This window comes from Rattus norvegicus, chromosome 18 (assembly GCF_021556685.1).
Source record: "Rattus norvegicus strain SHRSP/BbbUtx chromosome 18, alternate assembly SHRSP_T2T, whole genome shotgun sequence".
Classification (NCBI taxonomy): Eukaryota; Metazoa; Chordata; class Mammalia; order Rodentia; family Muridae; genus Rattus; species Rattus norvegicus.
The window spans coordinates 3088370-3113126 of NC_141551.1; the positions used below are offsets into that span (position 1 = coordinate 3088370).

Genomic DNA, 24757 nt, shown 5'->3' on the forward strand with positions numbered 1-24757 from the left:
TCACAATGCTGTCCTTTAGTGATCAGTATTAGCAGATTGGTATGTAGCCTTTCAGAATTATCTATGATACTTAGCACATATTATTATAATACTACCTAGAAGCATTTATGACCTGTTCCTTTAGTCTAATAACATATCATTGACACCTTTCAGTTGAATACATGTCACTCCATGTCAGTCTGTCCTGTAACTGTTCTTCTGGTGTGTAAATGCTGCAGTCTATTTCCTAATGATGAACATTTATTTGAAAATGTTATAATAAATATTCTAAGGCCATTCACAAGCATACTTCTTAGGGTACAATTTTGGAAATTTTTTTTTTGTAGAGAAAATTCCTAAAACACATAATTGCTGGATACAAACCATATGTGTGGTCAAACTGCTCTGGAAAGAACTGTTAGAAACTCACATCCCCCACAGTGTTTCCCCAACAGTGTCTGGGGTAAGAACACTAGGTGGTGCTTGTTGTGCTAAGTCAGACTCTTTATTTGCCAAGAACTGGGGAGCCTTAATATCTTATCACAGATAAATCTAGACTAGTGGCACCGTTCCAGATATCACACTGCAGTCAAATCCGGTTTGCTCTCCCATCAGACTCACCACGGCCAGTCCCAGGAAGCAGAAGTATGGGAGAGCATGGAAAGAGCAGGCAAGGACACTCTGGCACACGTAGGGCAAAGCATTTTGGTTATCAGAGTTTTCCCGTAAAGCAGCCTATTAATCAGCGAGAAGTCCTTCACTAGGTGGTAGTGGTGGGCTAGAGGACTCTTTACCAGGAAGTAACTGGATCTAAAGTTTACTTCAGAATCTAAGGCTCAAAGGCACCCAGTGTGGAAAGATAAAAATTGAGGTTTTATCTTCTAAGAGGTGTTTGCCTCTGTAGACTCTAGTTTATGCCAGGATAATATTTTTGTGACTTCCTCTATTTCCATAATTGCATACCTCATGAATTAATTTTTATAAATCTATAAGTGCTTTTTAATACTTTAGATAACTACTATTGAGTAACTATACAGAGAAGTACCAACTTTTTCACAACTTGAGACCGTTATGACTATTGTCATTAGCTGATTCGGCAAATACTTACCCTCATATCTACAATAAAAACCTTCTCCTCTACCATACCTTGGAGTGGTCATGTCTTCATTTTATATTCTGGTGCCCAAACCCCTACTCTGTATACCTACAATTTGCCAGGGTGCTGATAGTCTTACAGTGAATAAAACAGACAACCCTTGCTCTTGTGGAATTTACAAATTGTACTTATAAACATAGGCCATATTTGGAAGACAGTCTTAAAATATTTAAGTGTCTGTATAAATCACTTTGGATCACCTATCTAGTAAATCTCAAAATATTCATTAAGAAAATCAGAGACAGGTGTTAAACCATTCCTCACCGCTAGCTTTTCCAGTGACCCTAAAGTAAAACAGACAACAAAAATATTGCAATTAATTCAGCAACTGAGGCAAAGGCAAACACTAAAGCAGAACAACTTTGGATTTTTATGAAAAAGAAATAAAAGCACTCCCCATTAACCAGGAGACCATCAAGGAAGCACACCTCTTCTGACAGAAAGACAGACGACATGTACCAGCTAGGCCCTAAGAGCCAAAGGGGGGAAAATCATAAAGAGATTCCCCAAAGAAATCCCTGAGCCAAAATCCTTTCTTAGGTAAAAACACCATCTCCTCCCTTCATGCTTGCGTGAGCAGACTTCTTCCTTGTTGAAATCTCCTTCTGAAAAGAATAACTTCCCGTGGAGGCAGGACAAAGTAAACAAAATAATCCTTGCTTTCAGCTACATTTCTTTGTTTTAGTTAGGATCTAGAATGTTCAGGAACCGGAGTCTTTGAGAAATTCCAGACCTTTGAAACACAACTACACTAGTTAAACTTGGCAAAAAGTTTTAAAATTAAGCTTTCGAATTTTTACTGGGAAACTTTTTACAGTTCAGGGGGTTTCCTTAAACTGTCAAGCAATTATTTTTTTATAAATTCCCCAACGCAACTAACATTCATGCAAAACATAGTCTTTCCTCCTTCAATTAAAATGCATTCCTGATCCAGTATAATTGGTCAAGCCAGAAGACTATGACACCTCCCCCACAACTTGCACATTATGGTGTTTTGAACGGAAATGGATCCCATAGACTCATAGGGAATGACACGATCAGGAGGTGTAGCCTTGTTGGAGGAAGTGTATCACTGCGGGGCTCTGAGGTTTGAGATGTTCAAGCCAGGCCTAGAGGCTCCTCTCTCTTCCTGCTGCCTGCAGATCCAGACAAAGGACTCCCAGCTACCTCTCCAGCACTATGCTTCCCACCATGATAAGAATGGACTACACCTCTGAACCAGATCCAATTAAAGAGTCGCCACGGTCATGATTTCTCTTCTCAGCAATAGTAACCGTAACAGATACTAAATCCCAAACTCTTTGTTTTTATTGTCTTAGGGGAGAATCCTACATCCTGATGTGCAATATGGACTTTAATTTTCTTTTGGAGTCTTAAGAAGATGAAATTGCTAATTATAAACCCATTTGGACCTATAAAAACAAATTTCACCTTGCTCAACTCAAGCATGGTTTTGACTTGTCTCTTATAGACCTGTCTCTTCATTTCCAAGTTAGGGATGCTCAGCAGGATGGATTCAAAGATCCTAGGCCTAATCAACTGTAATTTTAAGAACCAGGTTCAGATATGTGGGGACCCATGCATAGGTACTATTTATGACAATGCTTTTCAGTGTTTATTTTACTTCTTTTATTATTTTATGTGTATAGGTGTTTTGTCTAGAAGAGGGCATCAAACCCCTTGGACCTGGACTTACAGATGGCTGTAAGATGTTGTGTGGATGCTAGGAATCAAAACTGAGTCTTCTGAAACAATATCCAGTGTCCTTAATCACTGAGCCACCCTTCAGCCCCAATTTATTTTTTATTTAAATATCATTTAACCAGTATTTATTGAGCACCTCCTTTGGGAAAGTTCAACCTAAAAAGACCTTTTAAATCATGGAAGCACGGGGTTGGGGATTTAGCTCAGTGGTAGAGCGCTTGCCTAGCAAGCACAAAGCCCTGGGTTCGGTCCCCAGCTCCGAAAAAAAGAAAAAAGGAAAAAAAAATCATGGAAGCACTAGTGTTTTTATGCATTTAGAACATTTATGTAGAAAAACTTCTAAAAATATTTGAGAAACTTGAATTCCTTGAGTTTTAGGCTAAATTTAATTTTGCACATGTCAACACTTGGCAATGTTTAGAAATTATAAGAAGAATACCTAATAACTCCAATCATTGCGTTCTTCAATGCCTCCTGGGCAGAGTCTATGCACAAGAAGGGAACAGGACACACCACAAGTGTTTTGCAATCTCACTCAGGATGTACTTCATTATAAAGGGAAATTATGAAATGTATAAAGGCACCAGATCCTCCTGGGGCAGATAATCTCTTTATGAGTAGGTGATAAGCCACGTGAGTACATTAACTCTTCTAGGTCATAAATCATTTATTCTACAAATGCTGCTCCTGTGTTACATCAGGGACTAGGGCTAGGGCTCAAGGTATGGGCACAAACTTTTTTGAGGATTATACATTGTATTGAATGAAGTAGGCACATAAGAATCTGATAGCCTCATCATTGGATGGAAACAGTATTATCACAGGAAAATAGAATCTAGAAGGGAACACCAGAAAGCTTATTCATAAAGAAAGTGATATCTGAATTGGTATTCGAAGATAGAAGAAGGAATTTACCATGGGTAGGGGAGAGGAGCAATGCAGCAGGGAGTAGATAACAATAAGCTAACTGAACAGAATGTGCAGAAACATATTAAGTATAGTGGGTTGGCCTAATGTTGCTTGTGTTAATTTGTGGCCCCCAAGGCTGTTTGTAGCAAAGAGAGTCTCCACACACTTAAGACACTGAGTGACCCTGCTCCCAGTTGATTGTAATTAGTGAATAAAGATGCCAACAGCCAATAGCTGGGAGAAGAGAAGTAGGTGGGGTTGAGTTTTGTCGGGTGTAGGGGAAGGAGCAGAGGAGAGGAGAGGAAAGGGGAGGGGAGGAGAGGGGAGGGGAGGGGAGGGGAGAGGAGGAGAGGGGAGGGGAGGGGAGGGGAGGGGAGGAGAGGAGAGGGGAGGGGAGGGGAGGGGAGGGGAGGGGAGGAGAGGAGAGGAGAGGAAGAGCTGCAAAGAAAGAGGAAGGATGTGCAGGAGAGGAGAGTGAGGCCCACCACAGGGCAGAAGTAAGTGTGTCTTTCATCCAAGAACATAAATGGCCAAAGGCAGGGAAAAATCCTGCACCAAGATTTTTTAAATATTTTACACTACAATAAAGACCTGAAATGATAGTCTATACCTGGGAGGAAAGATAACAATACTGTAGACTAGAGAGTGAGAGGCGCAAATGTAGAAGAAACTAAAATGGTAAGACCGTTTGGGGCATGCTTTTGAACTCCGGAAGCCCAGCTGATCACTTTGAACTCCACTCCTAGATAATAAGAACAGCCATGGAGTTCTAAACACGAGGGCAGTGTTAACAAATCTGGACATTTCGAAAGTTGCCCAGAAACTGTAAACCATGTTGCTCATTCAGTCTTCAGTTCCATCTACTCACTAATCGAACAATTTACACAATGCCGAAAGAAATGATTCAACAACAAACTGGGTATTTTCTATGTCTTACTTTTTGTTGCCATCTGTTTTGTTTTGGGACAGGGTTTCTCTGTGTAGCCCTGACTGCCCTGGAAGTTGCTCTATAGACCAGGCTGTCCTCAAACTCAAAGATCTGCTTGCCTCCTGAGCGCTGGGATTAAAACTTGTACCAATGCCACCCAGCCCTATGTCATGCCTTAAATTACACTACCTGTTCCTCAATTACCACATACTCATTTTAAGCTAGAAGAAGAAAAAGCGTTCTTTTAGTTTCTGAAAGTACTTTGTTTCCTATTAACTCACTATATTGACTCTTAACTTTCTGTATGATGAGGAACCGAGGTCTGGAAATGCACAAGGCATCCTTCAAGTGATTTTTTTTTTTTTTGCATCAACAGTGCTAACCTATTTTCCTTGGATTAGTTTTTCTTTTGTGAAGCATTACTACAGATGCAAGCCACATGAAGCCAGTACAGAACAAACCCAGATGTTCTGTGAGAGCATCTACGCTGCTGCTGCTGCCGCCGCCGCCACCATTCCTCATGGACATCAGAACCCAGCTTCTCCAGCCTTCCAACATGTAGTGAAAACCACAGCTCTGCAGGAGTCCCCCAGCCTTCACAGCTAACAGTGACTGCTAGAGCATCCAATCCCATGGACTGTGCAGCCAGTGTTCTTAGTCTGTCCAGCACGCAGGCAGCCATTGTAGTGTTTATCCAGCTCGAACCGTGTAAGCCAATGTGATGAGCCCCCCTTGTAAGATATATTCATGCTGTTAGTTTTGTCCCTTTAGAGAACTGTCACCAATCATGGGATAAAGGAGGAGAGACCATGTCTACTTTTCCTAGTAGCAACATGTCATTTTCCTAGAGGAACTAGGTGTCTCCTGCTGGAGCTTTCTCTGCTCAGACCAGTGTCCCCAGACTTGTAGACTGCCTTAGATGTATGTTTGGGGTTACCAGAGAAGAACAACAACAAACATAGTGACCTCACTGGGTATTAGGTGGTAGTTACTCTGCCTCAAAGAGCTGACTCAGGTGTTCTGTATTAAGTGGGAAAGCGAGAGAAGATAGTTTCCTCCATCTTGTTGGAAAACAGAAACAGGACGTTTGCACAGGCTGTGTTGTTCCTCCCAGGAATTAAGATGGCAGCGCGGCTTCCATTCAGCTGCTATTTGTTTCACTCTTTTGTCCAAAAAAAAAAAATGTAGTCTGGTTCTACTGCACAGCTTTGCTGGACTCCTGCCTCAGTTTCCCGAACTCTGGGCCTTCCAGCATGGTATATCTGCCCCTGGGTTAAGAGCATATCTAAGAGGTTTGCATGACTATCTAACCCTTACTCTGCAGTGCTGAAATAACCTAGTTCTGCTACCCTGCTACCAATTTGTCTTAGTCACCATTTCTATTCCTGTACAAACATCAGGACCAAGAAGCATGGTCATGGAGAGGAAAGGGTTTATTCAGCTTACACTTACTACATTGCCATTCATCACCAAAGGAAGTCAGGACTGGAACTCAAGCAGGCCAGGAAGCAGGAGCTGGTGCAGAGGCCATGGAGGGACATTACTTACTGGCTTGTTTCCCCTGGCTTGCTCAGCTTGATTTCTTATAGAACCTAGGACTACCAGCCCAGGGATGGCACCACCCACAATGGGCCCTCCCACCCTTGATCAGTAATTGAGAAAATGCCTTACAGCTGGATCTCATGGAGGCATTTCCTCAAGGAAGGCTCCTTTCTCTGTGATAACTCCAGCTTGTGTCAAGTCAACACACAAAACCAGTCAGTATAATCGACCCCTTGTCAACTTGACACACGAACACATCACTATTAAGCCTCAACCCTTACTTTCTTATTCATCCCCAAGATCTAAATAACCTTAACAGTCCCACGGTCTTTACATGTTAAAAGTTCAATCCATTTAAAATATCCAATATCTTTTAAGATTCAAAGTCTTGGGGTTGGGGATTTAGCTCAGTGGTAGAGCACTTGCCTAGGAAGCACAAGGCCCTGGGTTCGGTCCCCAACTCCAAAAAAAAAAAAAAAAAAAAAAGATTCAAAGTCTTTTTAAAATTCAATTCTTTTAACTGTGGACTGCACTAAAATACTTTCTTACTTCAAGAGGGAAAAATATCAGGGCACAGTCACAATCAAAAGCAAAATCAAACTATCCAATGTCTGGGATCCATCAATGATCTAGGCTCCTCCAAAGGCTTAGGTCACTTCTCCAGCTCTGCCCTTCGTAGCAACCTTGTCTTCTAGGTTCCAGATGTCTGTACTCCACCGCTACTGCTGTTCCTGGTGGCCATCTCATGGTACTGGCATCTCCAAAATGCTGCTGTCTTCCGCTGCAACTAGGCTTCACCAATAGTCTCTCACAGACTCTCTTCATGGTGTCAAGCCTCAACTACTTTGCATGACCCCTTCAGTCCTGGACCATCAGTTGTAACTGAGGGTGCACCTTCACCAATGGCCTTCCATGGCCTCTCACAGGACCCAGCCTCAGAGGCTTTTCATGACCCTTTCAGGTCTTCAAAACCAGTACCACCTGGGTGACTCTTACACACTACCAAGTCCAGCCACAGCAGAAGGTACAACCTTGGCATCTCTGGAACACAGTTCCCAAAAAACACTTCCCAGAAGATTTCACATCAATGATGCAGGTCTCCTCTTAATCGACACTAATTTCTTAGCTCCAGCTGACCAGCATCAATAGTCCCAGTACTGCAAATGTTCGCTTTAGTAGTTCTGGTATCTTGTTAATCACAGCTGATTCTTTAATCCCAGCTAAGCAAAACCACTGTTGGCCACTGTTGTTTTAACTTCTGTCTGCTGGTTTCTGTTTACTAGGACAATTAAAATAGCAATGGTCCTGATAAGAGTCTTTAATCGTCCCTCTCAAGTTTCACAAACCAGGCTTCCATCTTCTGCACTGTTCTCAACATCATCTTCCAAGTTCCTACAGAGCATCCCAATGCTCTGTGCTAAGAGCACTTAACATCCCAATGGCTCTTCTAGCTAAAAGTTCCAAATGCCTCCCACAGTCCTCCCCACACCATGGTCAGGTTGTCACAGGAATACCCCACTCTGCTGATACCAATTTGGGTACTGACCCACCAAAGATCTTGTTGTTTCCAGAGACAGAAACGTTCTTACTAGCAACTGCCAAGTACAATTACTTGGCCACTGTTGTTTTAACTTCCGTCTGCTGGTTTCTGTTTACTAGGACAAAAGACTACATTATAGTCAATCCCACACAGATATTATATTGTTTTACTTGACGGCTACATGAATATCTGTCATTGGCTGAGCCATCTGATTCTGCCTCTTAAAGCAACGCCAGCAGCATGTAAAATCCTAACACAGCAGAGACTGCCTACTGAGTGACCAGGGATACAAAAGAGGAACTTGTTTTCTTTCCCTCCCTTCATTTCTACCTTCTTCCCTCTCTACTTTTCTTTTTTTCTTTGACACTGACTCTTATTGGTGCCAAGGCTGGCATACAGCTCTTGAGTTTAAGTAAATTCTTTGTCTGAACCTTCCAAACAGTGTGACTAGAGTGTGTGCTACCTGGCTTAAGGTCTGCTTAAGAAGAGGTTTGTGAGACTGTCTTATACTCTCTCCATGATACTGAAGTCAGTCAAAGAGGACATATGTACTCTGCTCTAGGCCAGACAAGAGTATATCTGAGTCTCTGTCTGGAAAGTGTGGTGAGGGTAGGAATGATTGTTAAAATGTTTTAAAACATTCTATGTATATGGGTGTTTTGTTATATGTTTGCTTACAGATGTGTGTGCATTGTCTGTAGAGGACAGAAGAAAATGTTAGTTCCTCTGGGACTGGGAGTTGTTAGCCATTGTGTGGATGGTGGGAACTGTGTCCAGGTACTCTGTAAGAGTAACCAGTCCTCTTTGGATGATTTATTTTTATTTTATGTGCATGTGTATTTCACCTGCATATATGTCTGTATGAGGGTGTCAGATCCCCTGGAACTGGAGTTATAGATAGTCATGAGCTGCCATGTGGGTACTGGGAATTGAACCCCAGTCCTCTGGAAAAGCAACTAGTGTTCTTAGTGGCTGAGCATCTCTGCCCCCGCTTCTAAATCATTCTCTTTGTATGCCTAATTGTCCAACATCACTTAATTCTTAAGACTCCTTCCCCTACCCATTTTAAAAAAGGATACAGAAGTGACTTTTCCCAAATGCATTTATATCATTCTGTACCCAGAGTACTGACTGTGAGATTCACAATCACAGTTCTTTTGGGAGGAAATGGGGAAAGCTGGTTTTTTGAGTCAGGGTTTTTCTGAATAGCACTGGCTGTCCTGGAACTCACTTTGTAGACCAGGCTGGACTTGAACTCACAGAGATCCACCTGCCTCTGCATCCTGAGTTCTGGGATTAAAGGCATGTGCCACCATGCCCAGCTTCATGGTTCTTTTATGTGCCACAATGCTATGTAGACTGCTCAGCAAATGAAAGGTGGAAAGGCATATGAGTAATAAACCTGGATTTCAAAGGAGACATGTGGAAGCAAAGCACATAGAAAAACTGCTGCAAGGAGATACGTCCATAGCTCAAGGAACCAGAGACTGGAGCAGAAGACAAAGGGGGTGTTGCCATGCCGGATAGTAATTATAGTACTCAGGAGGCTGAGACAAGGGGATTGTGAGTTTAAGGCTAGTCTGGGCTGTGTTGTGAAAACCTGGCTCAAGAAATAAAACTAAAAGTAAGAAAATAAAAATAAATAGGAAGAGAAGAGGAAGGAGGTGGCGGAAGGGGAGAAGGAAGAGGGAGGGACTAAGTGAAGGTTATCTGTGATCTTAAGAACATGGCTAGGATGAAAACAGCAAATGAAGGGAACTGACTTTTTAGCTAGAGAACTTATAATTCTGTCCTAGCACAGCACCCTGATAATTATAAAACCCATGCCACTGTCTTAGAAGCTAGAAATACAATACATTTTTATTCTGTAAAGTATTACTTACCTAACAAAATTCTGATCAAGAGGACAAGTTTTGATGGGCTTGTGCAAACCTTCCCCAAGTTCCCCCTTTCTGTGTAAGAGGTTAAGAGGCCACATGTGCTCTTCATCTCCTTCTCTGTGGGCTGTAAGTTCTTCTAAAACGCTGAAAGAGCACTCATAGCCCATGGCTGTAACCTCAACACTCCAGAAGCTGAGGCAGGAGGATCAAGAAGAGCTCAAGGCCAGCCTGGGTTGTACAGAGTTTGACTCTACCTTTGGCTCTATATAGGGACCATAGCCCCAAAGCAAATGAAAAAGCATGGGAAAGAGATGAGTTTCCACCAGGCGCTCACTATGAAGCCAAGAAAATGGACCACAGCAGAATGTGTGTGGAAAGCTGCACTGAGGTCAAACCTTGTGTGTTTTATGAGGTTGCTTTTGTGTGTGTGTGTGTGTGTGTGTGTGTGTGTGTGTGTGTGTGTGTGTGTGTTATGTTTGGGTGTGTGTATGTGTGTGGGGTGTGCTTGTGTGTGTGTGTATGTGTGTGGTATGTGTTTGGGTGTGTGTATGTGTGGGATGTGTTTGGGGTTGGGGAGATGTGTTTGGATGTGGTATATGATTATGTATGTGCAGAGGGAAGAGGAAAGCATTAGGTGTTTGGGTGTGTGGGGGAGATGTGTTTGGGTGTGGGGGACATGTGTTTGGGTGTGTGTGGGTGGATGTGTTTGGCTGTATGTGTAGGATGTGTTTGGGTGTATGTGTGGGATGTGTTTGGCTTGGGGGGATGTGTTTGGGTATGTGTAGGCATGGGATGTGATTGGGTGTTGGTGTGGGGGATGTGTTTGGGTGTGGGGGATGTGTTTGGGTGTGGGGGATGTGTTTGGATGTGGGGGACATGTGTTTGGGTGGAGGGGATGTGTTTGGGTGTGATACATGATTATGTGTGTGCAGAGGGAAGAGGAAAGCATTAGGTGTCCTGGTCTATTACTCACCACCTTAATCCTTTGAGAAAGGGTCTCTCACTGAACCTGGTGCCAGACTGGAAGTCCAGCTTCAACAATACTCCTATACACCACTACCCCAAAATCACATGCATAGTACTTGGAGCATATACATGCCATGACATTTTCCAAGGATGCTAGAGGTCCTAAATCAGGTCCCTATACTTGTGCAGCAAATGCTCTTTCCAGCTGAGATATCTCCCCAGTCTCTCAGCTTTGAGTTTTGAGGAGATGACCACATAACACAAAACTATAAAGATGTAGTCAGTCTATCATGTTTATAAACAGAGCTCATTCCTCAGGATGAAAAAGAAAGGCCAACAACATAGATTTCTCTTTGTTAAGCTGATGGAGTTCCTGCTTCCACAGTGTCGGAGTTTGAAAGCTGAGTGTCTCCCAAAGGTCTGTGAGTGCTTGATACCGAGGTAGGGCTACCAAAATGCTATGCACCTGAAGAGGAAGGGACTTGTGGAAGACCTTAGGTACCAGGAATGCACTCTCAAAGACAACTAACTTCAGCCCTACCCTCTTCCCCTCCCACGTTCTGGCTAATGAGGGGAAGAGTTTGCCTTTGCCAGGTGCTATTTTACCATAGGAACAAGTGAATGAAGTCAATCATGAATGAGAATGGGTCCTACTACCCCGTCTCTCTCTTATTTTCATTGCTGGAGATTGAACCCAGTATCTTGTACATACTGAGGCCTACCACTCAGCTAATGTTTTTTTCATTACAAGTTGATCACCTCAGGTACATACAGCAGTAGTTCAAAACTGACTAACACATGCACAAACACGGTTATTGTGATCTAACTAATTTCTCTAATTTCAGGGCTTCCTCGAGTGCTCAGAATGTTCAGTAGAAGAGAGATGTTGATTTGATTCAACTTAGAAGACCTCAGAATTTTCTCAAAAATACCCAAATAATGTGAATGTATGACCTGTAATCAGTCTAGAATATACTACATTTACTTGCAGTGGCTTTAAACACCGAAGGCAGTCAGTGGGGGTATGAGTGAACACCTTAGCCACACTATAACCCCTGATGAAGAAAGGGAGTTGGCCCGTTTGTCCTTCCAAGTCCCTGCACTGAACTTTCAGAGCCATCATGCCCACAAGGAAAGAATAGCCTCTGAATAAAGCTTCAGGACTCCAGCCTTCCAGCACCCAGCAACATTCTTAGTCCTGATGTTAAGGAATGCATTGAGCCCCTGCCAGCACAGGCATGTCACGGTGACGCTTCTAACGCAAACCGAAGCTCAGGTTTGCTTCAAGTCTTTACTTGCTTTGATGGAAGGTGTGCTGGCAGCTGTTGTCATCGTTAGCCTTGTGGCAATACTTTTTTCCCTTAAGTGTCTTATGTCTCCTATGAAAGCTTTAAGGCTTGTTAAACAGGGAGGAACTTGGACTGCCTGCCAATGTCAAACAGTAAAGTTTTTATTTTCTCCTGTTGTAACAGCTTTGAAAGGCTGAATTTCCAAACCACAGTCTCTAACACCATTCAGGATTTTAAATTAGATACTGGGGTGAGAAAAAGAGCATAACAATTTCTTCTTCTGATTTTATGATCTTTACCAGAGCATTAGTAGATGGAGGATCCAGAGCCTTGAGGCAGTGGTGAACAATTCTCCTGTAATGTTGGCATTTTGTGAACATATAAAGCTTTCTCTAGCTGTGATTCTGTGATCTACAGTCATGGTATCTGAATCTCTGTGTTCCACTCAGGGTAACCTGGTATCGACCTTGCAGCTAATGCAAGTGACAATAAGAGTCACTACAAAATGTTCACCAAATGCCTGAGCCGCCATCTGTCTCCATTTCACAAGTGAGGAAAGCCAAGGCTTTAAGAAGAAACTTGCTTATGCTGTTATTCATTTTAAGGAAATAGTTGGGAAAGTAGTGAGCTCTCCAACACTGTGAAAAGAGCCATCCTAACAGACTCAACATTCCTTAAAGGCAGAACCCTTATTCCCTTTTGCTTCTGTCTCCTCTCCCTGCAGTATCCAGAGCAGTATGTCACACATAAATTCTTAATAAACCTGTCCTGTGTAAATGAAAGGGTCTAGGCCTGTATTCTAGAACAATCCTAAGACTCACACTCAATTTCTCAACTTTCTCTCCCCTGTCCTTTTTTCTCTCTTTCGAGATTTTTATATTACAAGGTAAATATAACTTCTAGAACCCTCAATAGTCATCCTTACCACACCCACATGTATGGTCTTGTGGCAAAGTTGCCAGCTTTCCTTTGAGACTCAGATCAGCAGCTGCAGAATGGGTGAACTTCAGTACAAAGGAACAGGTTGGGGCCAGTAATTAAGGACACCGAATCCATTTGAAACTCAAGTGAAATTAATGGAAGTGGAATGTATTTATCAGAACTGGAACTTAGCCAGGATTCTAAGGAAAATATCAATTACCCTTTTATAATATAAAGTAGGACATAAATACCATTTAACTGAATTTCTGCGATCCACACAAAGGACAGCTCATCCTTGAACAATTTCTTCCATTGAAAAGAGTTCTTTGTACTTTCACTGCAACTCCTTGCGTCCAAAAAGAAAACCTCATCAGGTTGGTAATGAAAGCAAATCGAAATTAATGGAGTTGGAGACGACTTGCGCAGTAGAGTCTCTGTGCATTAAATTAATGCAAAGTGATTGCCACAGCCTCAGATACTCCGAGTGATCCTCAGGGACCTCACGGCAGAAGGGAAAACTGATCGCTTTGAGTTGTTAAGTTATTCTAAGTTCCACATGTGCATCATGGCATGCATGTGCCCACCCACCCATACATGTACTAAACAAATTACAAGATTTTTTCATCTAAATTTTTTAAGTAAAAAAATTAGATAACTTTCCACATTTCTAACCACCTCCTAGTAAAAATTCTGTGGAAGTGTGTAAACTAAAACAAAACCGAAGGGAGAGAGGGACCCACCAAGGAGAGAAGCTGGCTAGGAACAATATCAGGCCAATTTGAGACATCACTAAAGCTGTGCCTCCCCCTTTCCTTGTGTTGGGACTGCTAAGCGTTTGTCCCTCCACTCAGCAAACACAAAGTGTTTGGCTATATTAAGGAAGTTCTATCCTTTTATTATTTTTATTTATTTGTGTGGGCAGAGAGTATGCACATGTCACTGCATGTGTGTCCAGCAGAAGACAACTTCCAAGAGTCGGTTCTTTCCTTCCACCATACGGGTCACAGAGCTCAAGTTCAGGTCATCAAGCATAGCAGCCACTTGTTGAGCCATCTTACCAACACAGAACTTATACTAATGTTGAATCTCAATAATGGGACAGCTTAGAAGTATACACATTATAGTATTTGTAAATGAAATAATCCCAGGATTAGCGTTAACACATAGTAAGGTAGGAAGAAGTTGAACAGTAGATAAAACCAGGTGGTTCATGAGTAACTGTGGAAGCTTTAAATGGATTCGTGGGTACTCATTATGCCACATGTCCCACTGTTACAAGTTTGATGTGAAGTAACATGATGAACACAGTAAAAGCCTTTTTAAAAAGAAATTCAGTTAGTTTGATATTCACCACAGGTTGTGGCAGAGATAGAATGACTCATGGCGCAAGTGCAATTTCCTGAAACGCAATTTTCGCCCCTTTAAAGAGAAAGCCTCTGAGAATGGAAATGATTGGGATTCTACAGCATTTACTAAAAACTAAACTTAAAAAAGTCTACAACTTAAGAAATGTAATTTCTTAATCTTTGTGTATATATCATAGGTATACATGTATGTGCATGCCTGTACGTGTGAGTGAGGGCACATGCATACTATGTGTATGGAGGCCACTGACAGGGTCTTTTTATTGTTCACAGTGGCGCACATCAGGCTAGTTGGTCTGCAAGCTTCAGAGGTAGCCTTCTGTCTCTGTCTCCCAATTCATTCTTGGAATGTGAGGACTACAGACATGAAGGACCAGGGCCAACTCCAGATAGGCTCTGTGGGTCTTAACACAGATGCCCACCCTTGGATGACAAGCACTTACCCACTGAACCATCTCTCCAGCCTAAAATTATTTTCTTGAAATGGAACCTCACCATATCACTCAGGCTGGTCTTGAATTCCAGGTTCAGTAATTCTTATGCTTAAACCTCCCACCTACCACTATGCACAACTTTACAACACAATCTCTAACAAAATCGTTGACTTCATTCCATTCTGAATCTAGTGACAAGCATCAAAATAAATCCTAGCCTAGCATTTCACCTTAAAAACTGAAACAGGATTATAAATCTGAGGCGAGCTGCCCCACACCTAGACAATATTGATGAAGCCAAGAAGTACATGCTGACAAGAGCCTGATATAGCTATCTCCTGAGAAGCTCAGCCAGAGCCTGACAAATACAGAGGTGAATGCTCGCAGCCAACCATTGAACTAAGAACAGGCTTCCCATTGGAGGAGTTAAAGAAAGGTTTGAAGGAGCTGAAGGGGCTTGCAACCCCATAAGAACAACAATATCAACCAACCAGAACTCCCAGGGACTAAACCACTACCCAAAGACTACACATGGACAGACCCAGGGCTCCAGCTGCTTATGTAGTAGAAGATGGCCTTGTTGGGCACCAGTGGGAGGAGAAGTCCTTGGTCTTGCCAAGGCTGGAACCCCCCAGTGTAGGGGAATATAAGGGAAGGAAGGGGTGGATGGGTGGGGAAATACCCTCATAGAAGAAGGGGGAGGGGAATGGGAGAGGGAGCTTATGGCCAGGAAACTGGGAAAGGGAATAACATTTGAAATGTAAATTTTTAAAAATCCAATAAAAAATGAAAAATATAAATAAATAAATAAATAAATAAATAAATAAATAAATAAATAAATAAAATCTATCTGAGGAGAGCCTGGGCTGGATAGTGATTTCCAGGCCACTCTGAGCTGCATAGTAAGACGTCTCAAAGTAGATAGGAGTGGAAAGAAGAAACTGAAGGCGGGAAAAAGAAGAAGGAGATGGAAAGAGAAGGAGAAAGGAAAAGAGAGGGAAATAGAAAGAGGGAGTTGGTAAAGGTTCTTTCTCAATCTTTAGGCTGCCATTCTGTCCTATTGACAGTGCTCTTGCAGAAGCCTTACAGAAGCTTTGCAGTTTCGTGAGGTCCCGTTTGTTGATCTTAGAGCCTGAACCATTGATTCAGAAGTTCAGGAACGGAGTTCAGGAAAATGTCTCCTGTATCAGTTCAAGGGCATTTCTCACTTTCTCTTCTTTTCGATTTCATATCCAGCTAAGTTCTTTGATCCACCTGGACTTGAGTTTTCTATTTTATGCTTTTGCCTTCTTTGTCAAAAATTAAGTGTCCCTAGGTGTGTGGGTTTATTCCGGGGTCTTTGATTCGATTCCATTGATCAACCTATCTGTTCCTATACCAATACCATGAAGTTTTTATCACTATTGCTTTGAAGTATAGCTTGAGGTCAGGGATAGTAATGCCTCCAGAGGTTCTTTTATTGTTTTAGCCATCCTGAGGTTTTTCATTTGTTTGTTTGTTTGCTTTTCCACATGAAGTTGAGAATTGCTCTTTCAAGGTCTGTAAAGAACCGTGTTGGAATTTTCATGGGAATTGCACTGAATCTGTAGCTAATATCTAAAATTTATAATGAACTCAAGAAATTAGAAACCAATAATCCAATAACCCAATTAAAAAATGAGGCACAGAGCTACACCGGGATTTCTCAACAGAGGAATCCTGAATGGTTAAGTAGCACATAAAGAAATGTTCAATTGCCTTAGCCATCAGTGAAATGCAAATCTTACACACCAGTCAGAATGGCTAAGTTCAAAAAATGCAAGTAATAGCACGCGTTGACGAGGATGTGGAGCAAGGGGAACACTCCTCCATTGCTAGTGGAATTGCAAACTTGTACAACCACTTTGAAAATCAATTTGGAGGTCTCTCAGAAAGCTGGGAATAGCTAGCCCTACCTCAAGACCCACTGTGCCACTCCCAGGCATTTACCCAAAAGATACCCCGCTATACCACAGGGACACCTGCTCAACTGTGTTCATAGCAGCCTTATTCATAATAGTCAGAAGCTGGAAGAAGCCTAGATGTCCCTCAACTGAAGAATCGATAAAGAAAATATGGAGCATCTATACAGTGAAGTACTACTCAGCCTTAAAAACAAGATTATGAATTTTGCAAGCAAACGGATAGAACTTGAGAATATCATCTTGAGTGAGGTAATCCAGAGCTAGAAAGACATGTATGGTATGTACTTAGTTATGAGTGGACATTGGCCATAAAGTACAGAATAACCATGCTATAATCCATAGACACAAAGAAACTTGGTAATAAGCAGGGCCTGAGGGAGGATGTACTAATCTTACACAGACAGGGAAATTAGTCATCTGAGGTGGATAGAGAACAGGACCTGAATAGGAGAGGTGGTGAGGAGGAGAATAGGGATCAAGTGTGGGGAGAAGGGTTAGAGAGAGAGAGCTGAGAGTGAGAATGGAAACTAGTATAGGGGAGCGGGGGAGCATTTCTGGGGACTAGCTGGAGGCCTGGGATGGGAGATGATACAGGGAATCTTGGGCATGACACTAGCTGAGATTCCTACCAGAGACTAAAGTAGCTATTTCCTGTGGCCAGGCAGGACTTCCAGAGGAGGGAGGGGATAACAACCCAGCCGAGAAGCCTTTGACCCACAATGTGTCCTGCCTACAAGATGCACGGGGATAAAGATGGAGCTGAGACTGAGGGAAAAACCAACCAATGACTGCCCCAACTTGAGACCCATCCCGTGTGAGAGACCCAACCTCTGACACTATTAATGATACTCTGCTGTGCCTCCAGATAGGAACCTAGCAAAACTGTCTCCTGAGAGGCTCCATCCAGCAGTGAACAGAGGCAGATGCAGAGACCCACAGCCAAACATCAGGCTGAGCCTGGGGAGTCTTGTGGATGAGTCAGAGTCGGGGACAGAAGAGAGCAAGTCAGAGGGGTCAAGACACCACAGGAATAGCCACAAAATCAACAATCCTGAGACCATGGGGGTTCACAGACGCTAAAACACCAACCAGGGAGTATGCATGAGCTGGACCTAGACCCCTCCATATTTGTAACAAATGTGCAGCTTGATCTTCATGTGGCTGTCCTAACAAGTGGAACTGGAGCTATCTCGGTCTCTGCTCCCTGCCACTGGATTCCCTTTCCCCCTTCCCTGATTGGGCCTCAGTGGGAGAGGATGTGCCTAGTTCTTCGAGGATGTGACTAGATGCCACAGAGTGAGGTTCTATCCAGAGGCATCCCTCTTCTTTGAGGACTAGGGGAGGGGGAATGTGGGAAGGGATTTGTAAGGGCGGGACTGGGAAGAGAGGAAGGAGAGAAGCTGCGATCCAGACACATGAAGTGAATTTAAAAAATAGACCCAGGAGGGAAGGTTAATCTGGTTGACAACAATAGAATAAAGTCAACCTTCTTCTTAAAAAAGAAAGAAAGGAAAAGGAAGGGAGAAAGGATTTTAAGTGAAGAAAATCATATTACCTTTGTAAACCTCAGTTGAATCACACTCAGTTAATAATCTTTTGTCAACAAATATATTTTATATTTTGTTTACAGTGTTTTTATTAATACTCTTTAGTTTTACAAATTAATGTATTCTCTTCCCCCGTCATCCATCCCCTTTCCCTCTTCTACTAGTCCTACCTTCAGATTGTTCTCTTAAACTCTGTGTCTGAGAGAGCAGGTAATACTTACTGTGTTTGATTTATATTGCTTAACATGATGGCCAAACGTACACCTGTTTTCCTGCAAATGACATGCTTTTATTCTTCTCAATAGCTGGCTATCCCATTATGTGGATGAGTAGATGGATGGATGGGTGGGTAGATACATTTAGATGGTAGATTAGATAGATAGATAGATAGATAGATAGATAGATAGATAGATAGAAATGAGAGATGGATGCATAGATATATAATTGATGAATAGACAGATATGATATATGATAGAGGATAGGTATATATAATAGATAGATAGATAGATAGATAGATAGATAGATAGATAGATAGATAGATAGATAGATAAAAATGAGAGATGGATGAATAGATATATAATTGATGAATAGACAGATATGATATATGATAGAGGATAGGTATATATAATAGATAGATAGATAGATAGATAGATAGATAGATAGATAGATAGATAAATATGAGAGATGGATGAATAGATATATAATTGATGAACAGACAGATATGATATATGATAGAGGATAGATATATATAATAGATAGATAGACAGTAGATACATGATAGATAATTGATAGACCACATTGTCCTTATTCACTCACCTGTTGACTGATACCTGGGCTGGTTTAGAAGCTTACTGTTGTGAACAGTCCTGGAATAAGTTCAATTTCTTTGGTTAAAAATCTAGGAAGGATGATATGCTAATTCTGTTTTTGGCTTACCTTAGTTTGCCTTAGCTTTGGAAACAAGGTCTAGCCATGTAGCAAAACTAACCTAAAACTTTTGATCTTCCTGCCTCAGACTCCTGAGTGCTAGAATTTTGAATCTGTGCCATCGTAGTGGCCCTAGTTTTAGTTCTGGGATTTGGGGTGCAGGGGTTGTTTAGTTGGTTGTTTTATTGGTTTTGGTTGTTGGTGTTGGTTTGCTTTATTTTTTCAAGACAAGGTTTGTCTGTGTAGCACTGGCTGTGCTAGCGCTCACTCTGTAAATAGGGCTCACCTGGACTCACAGAACTCCACCTATCTCTGTCTCTGCGCCTCTGCCTCTGCCTCTGCCCCTGCCTCCCTGCCCCTGCCTCTCTGCCCCTGCCCCTGCCCCTGCCCCTGCCCCTGCCCCTGCCCCTGCCCCTGCCCCTGCCCCTGCCTCTGCCTCTGCCTCCTGAGTGCTGGAACTGAAGGGAATGGGGTGTTGACCTGGCCCTATTTTTTAGTTTTCAGAACCTCCATACTGTTTTACATAATATGTGGCCTAGCCTACACCACACCAACAGTTTATAAGGAGTCCTGCTTTCTTTCATCCTTGAAAGCCCCCCTCCCCCGTGGAAAAGTATCTCAAAGAGCCTAAACTGGCCCTCAACTCACTCTGAACTTCTGATCCTCATGACTCTCCACCTCCCTCCTAAGTGCTGCCATTACAGGTGCGTGCCACTATGCCTGGTTCTGTGTGGAAATGGCTAGAAATTACTCCCTTTTCCTAGCCAAGTCTCAACCCTGTGGAAAAATCTCTCCTCAAATTCAAGTCATTTCTAAGTCCATCAACAGTTTTTAGGATATTCAGGGGAAATGGTCTCTGAATTGTTGTTATGGCATAAATAATATTTACCTCTTACTGAATGACAGAAGGTATCTACGACATGTTACTTACCATTTGAAGAAGTTTTTCCTCAAAGAAGAAGTTTTGTCTTTGTATCTGTTTCTTGGCATGTTTGACTGTCTGCTGGCCTAACACAGCCATTCTTGCTAGGATCTAACATTAGCCTCAGTGTTTACAAGAAAAACTATAGTGGATCTCCTTTTATTTCATTAGCTGTTATATGATTAGAAATAGTGAAACAATTGTTCAGTCTTCAAGTGTGACTTGTTTGAGATACTAAGAGGCAGTGTTTAGAGCCTCCCATTTGCAGTGTGAACAAAACATTTAATAGGCAAACAACATCATCAGACTAATCTTGTTTTTCTCTGTTTTCAAGGCAGGGTCTAATGTATCACAGGATGACCTAACTCACTCTGCAGCCAAGGAAGAGCATGAACTTTTGATTACCCTGCCCCAAGAGTGTCACAATACCCTGCTTTACACAGAGCAATGGCTTGAACCCTAGCGTTCATGGACACTAAGTATGCAGATCTCAAGCTGTGCCATATCCTTAAGCCTCAGACCTTTTAAAACAGTAATTACATTTTCTTGGTCATTAAATAAACATAAATACGGCAAAGCAAGAACCATCCACATAATTTATAGAGTTCAGTGAAAATGAAAACTGTCGCGCGCCCAATGTCCCGCCAGTAAGAACGACACGTGGCAACAGGATTCTTCTGCGAGCAAGCCTTTACTGTGTTACAGCTCTTCTTAGTGTTACAGCTCTCTTAGTGTTACAGCTCTCTTGAACAGGGACTCCGAGCAGCAAAATCGCTCGGCTTATATAGACAACAGTATGCTAATTATCTCTCAGGGATTGGTGGGGCTTGGATCACCCCACTACTTGTCCTCCAGGGATTGGCGGAGAATGAATCACCTCATTAGCATATTAACGGTCAACTAACACCTGGTGCATAAACCGCACATGTGCAGTACCGCTGGTCACCACTAGAGGGAGCCCTAGCAAGGGGACAAGCCTGCACATGCGCAGTAAGTCGTTTATATCCAGACAAGGCTGGATGTCGGCGCCATCTTTGTTTCACCGCGCCGCTCTCTACAGAAAACAAATATAAGATCTACCTTTCAAAAGCTCCGAGAAATTCCAAGTTAGATCACTAAATCAAGCCTAACCCCTTTTGAATCCTCGATCTAAAATCAGGAAATCTATATGAAACTCAATGTTAATACTGGGAGGCCAAAGGTATGACCCAGGCACTGGGATGAGACTGTGATCCCACTTTGTCCTCATAATGAATCTGTCTCATAAATAAGAGGAGAGATAGTATCCCTAGCACATAGTCACTTGAATGAACACAAAAACCCTAACTTGGTCTTGCCTGTGCACAGTAACCAACTGCTCTATGACTATACTTGAATCCTGCTCCACAGGAAAGAAAGAACTCATGACTGGTACTGTAAACCTGGTCCAAAATCCCACGACAGAGAGAGCACAGGCACTTTTGTGTTTGTATACATAGATTAGTTCTATTCCCAAACCTGGTCAGATAGTTTTGCCATGGACAGCAGTCACTATAGATAACAATGTGGTCAAAGTGCTGAGAATTAGTGACAGCTGAGTGTTCAGCCCTAACTGGGACATCTGTATCTCCACAAGATACAGGGAGCATTGCAGGAGGGGACCTGAAAGAATAAGAACAGGTGACAGAGTGCTGTGAAAGGCTGGCCTCTCTGTAGAACACAGTGATTGCACTTTGAACTTATATCCATTCCATTTTGCCTCCATTCAGAAACTAGGCCATAGGTCATCTGCGCTTGGAGCAGACCCCAAAAGTCCAGGAGCAAGGCAATAAAATCCCTCACCTGATGAACAGCCTGAAGAAAGCCGCATGAATGGGAGATATCTTATCTCAGGATAGGCCATCTGTGCCGGGCAGCCTATGCAGTGGTTAATCATTAATGACACAGGAATGCAGTCCATCTGGGGCATCCCAGCACCCACAAACGAGGTTTTAGATTACCTAACCCAAACACAGTAGCCAATCAAAACTGTACTAATGTCAGGGCTCTGGCTCTTACCAATCACATTAAAGACTGCCTAATCCTTCCTGAGAGTTCCCCCGGTTCCCTATAAGAAGGCCTGTGTGCCCTTGTCTGGGGTCGTCACCATTTGATGTGTTGATGACCCCAGAATGCTGGCTGTTTCTGCAGAATTCTTTGCTCTTGTATACTATTTGAGTCTGGGTCTTCCAGTGAACTCCAAACCATAACAATATCAGCTACAGTTATTTCCACAAGGTCAAGTGAATAAGTAATTCCAGAATAGACAGAAGAGGGCCTCCTGAATCTCTCTACCCCCAGTAGAGTAGTTATTGGCAAGTGATAGCAACAGGGGAAGAAGAACTCATTTTTCTTCAGTGGTGTGCCCAGCTCTCAGGCATACAACCTTAACTGGACTTCACGGATTATAAATACAGAAAAAGATTGGGACATAAAGTTGGGGGGGGGGGGCATGTGCTAGGAGAAAAAAGTTGGGGGTGGATATGATCAAAACATCTGTGATACACACACACGAGAGAGAGAGAGAGAGAGAGAGAGAGAGAGAGAGAGAGAGAGAGACTGAGAGAGAGAGAGATGTTTATATGTGTGTGTGTGTATCTTGCCAAAGAATAAATTAAAAGTAAAATTAAAAGCAAAGGCAGAACTGTGAGACCAGATGTGATGGCACACTTTTAATACCAGAAATCAGGAGGCAGAGGCAGGAGGATCTCTGTGAGTTAGAGGCCAGTCTGGTTTACAGAGTGAGTTCCAGGACTACATAGAAAGACCCTGTCTCAAAAAACAAACAAAAATCCTGTGGACTACATCAGACATAACTCAAACATATTTAAATAAAGTAGTTGCAATGACTTTAACAAAGTCACTATTTGCAAAACTGTAGACATTTTAAAATTCTAACAAAGGATATTGCAGGATCCTCTACGAGGCTGGCAAGAGCAGCAACTGTAAAACCACAGGTTACTATAAGCTGCAAAGAAGAGCAGTGTTAGAAACCCTCCTCATGGGGTTGGGGATTTAGCTCAGTGGTAGAGTGCTTGCCTAGCGAGCGCAAGGCCGTGGGTTCTGTCCCCAGCTCTGAAAAAAAGAAAAAAAAAAAAAAAAAAAGAAACCCTCCTCACAGAACACTTAGTCTCCACTAAAATTATACAGTCAACCAAGAGTGACCTCACAGGGGCAGGAACAGGAAACAAATGCCCAGAGTACATTCCCTTCACTTCTGTAGGCTTTCTTTCAATTTTTTTAAAGATGCATTTATTTATAAGCATGGGTATTTTGTATACATGTATGTTTATGTACCACGTGCATATCTGGAGTTATAGATGGCTGTGAGTTACCATGTGGGTGCTGGAAACTGAACTCAGGTCCTCGGGAAGAGCAAGTGCTCCTAACTGCTAAGGCAAACAGCTCCTCCCTTAGGCTCTCTACTGACCAGATCCAAGGAGAGGTCACAGTGGAATTTAGTTATGTAGTACAGTCATCTGCAAGGCTGACATCAACTGGTTCACTAGGAGGGTTTTTTTAAGACCCGTCACCCCAGAGTCACCTAGAATGGGGTAGGATTTCATGTCCCGTGGTATAACTGGTGCTGAGTCTAGAGTCCATGCATTAAACTGAACATCTCCGTCTCTCTGCAGAAAAAGGTGAGAAGTGCAGTTGGAAGCTGTCCAACCCAGCAACAATAGAAGTCGGGATGAGAACAATGGGCTCATTTATCACCCAAACAGCTGTCTCTGAAGGTTGTTGTCCCGTTTGCTCTGTTTTCGGTTTTAGCATTTCCCCTGTAAATGCTAAAAGGTTTATTATGTTGCCTTGGTAAGTGAGAGCAGAGAGAAGTTTGAAGTCTTATCAACAAACCTCCCAAATAACCACCCTGAAAAGTCCCTACACCTTACACCGAGTCCCCTCTAGTCTGCCTCTCCCCACCCAGAAGTGCTGCCTGCAAGGAGGGAGCTGACCCATCTGGCAGTGAGGCCTTGGCCTTTCCTTACACCACCATGGTCATGAGCCTACCTGCAGTGCTCTACCCACAGTAAAAATCGAGAAAGTTGACAGTTTCAATATAAATCTATGAGCAATGCTTCTGAGTATCCTGGCTATAAAAACTTAAGTGTTTAATGGGTGAGGTCGTCAATCAGAACTTACAGTAACGGAAGTATAAAGCTGAACCAGACAACCTTTCAGTCATAATGCATTTGCTCTTTTTATGTTTCCATTAAAGGCCAACAATGGGGTTATGTTGAAGACAACTGAACCCTTCCTCACAAAGCAGAAACAGAATGTGAACCTAAAAGCTAAATCTTTTCTCTCTTCCACGTTGACAAAGTCAAACATGTCAGATGAGTGAATGCCCTGTTTGGGAAAACTTGGAGTCAAGGGTTTAACCTGACTTTGATGGTGCAAAGATTCTTCTGGCAGAGAGCTTAAAACATCTAGCTTACCCAGAAAATGAAAAGTCTCAAGAAACAGCTCTGGCAATCTACTCATCCAGTCTCGTGCTCAATACTGATTTTTACTTGTCTCCTTAATAGACACAGCTTTTGGTAGTTTAAAATTTTAAAGATGCATACTTATTTCTCCTTTCTCTGGGAGGAAAGCTGATGCCTGAAGCAGATCGGCTTTAAGTTAGTTGTTTACGCCAGAAGCTTAGCTTCTACGAACCAAGGGAAAGGAAAGCCACAGACAAATTCTTCACCTATCTATTCATCATGGGGACATTCCTGATCAACTTAGTATTTTAATTCTCAACTAGGGAATCAAACCAGATAATTATTCTACCCAGAAGACTGT

General features: G+C 42.5%; 1 long non-coding RNA gene across 1 annotated transcript in view; it reads right to left on the bottom strand.

Annotated features, from left to right (window-relative positions):
- The window catches only part of LOC102555022 (uncharacterized), a 235354-nt gene extending 213457 nt beyond the window's left edge, over positions 1 to 21897 (bottom strand). Inside the window, exon 1 of the long non-coding RNA XR_015642471.1 lies at positions 21773 to 21897. This is a non-coding gene — a long non-coding RNA (uncharacterized LOC102555022). The remainder of the gene's footprint in view (positions 1 to 21772) is intronic.
- Between the last annotated feature and the right edge of the window lie 2860 nt (positions 21898 to 24757).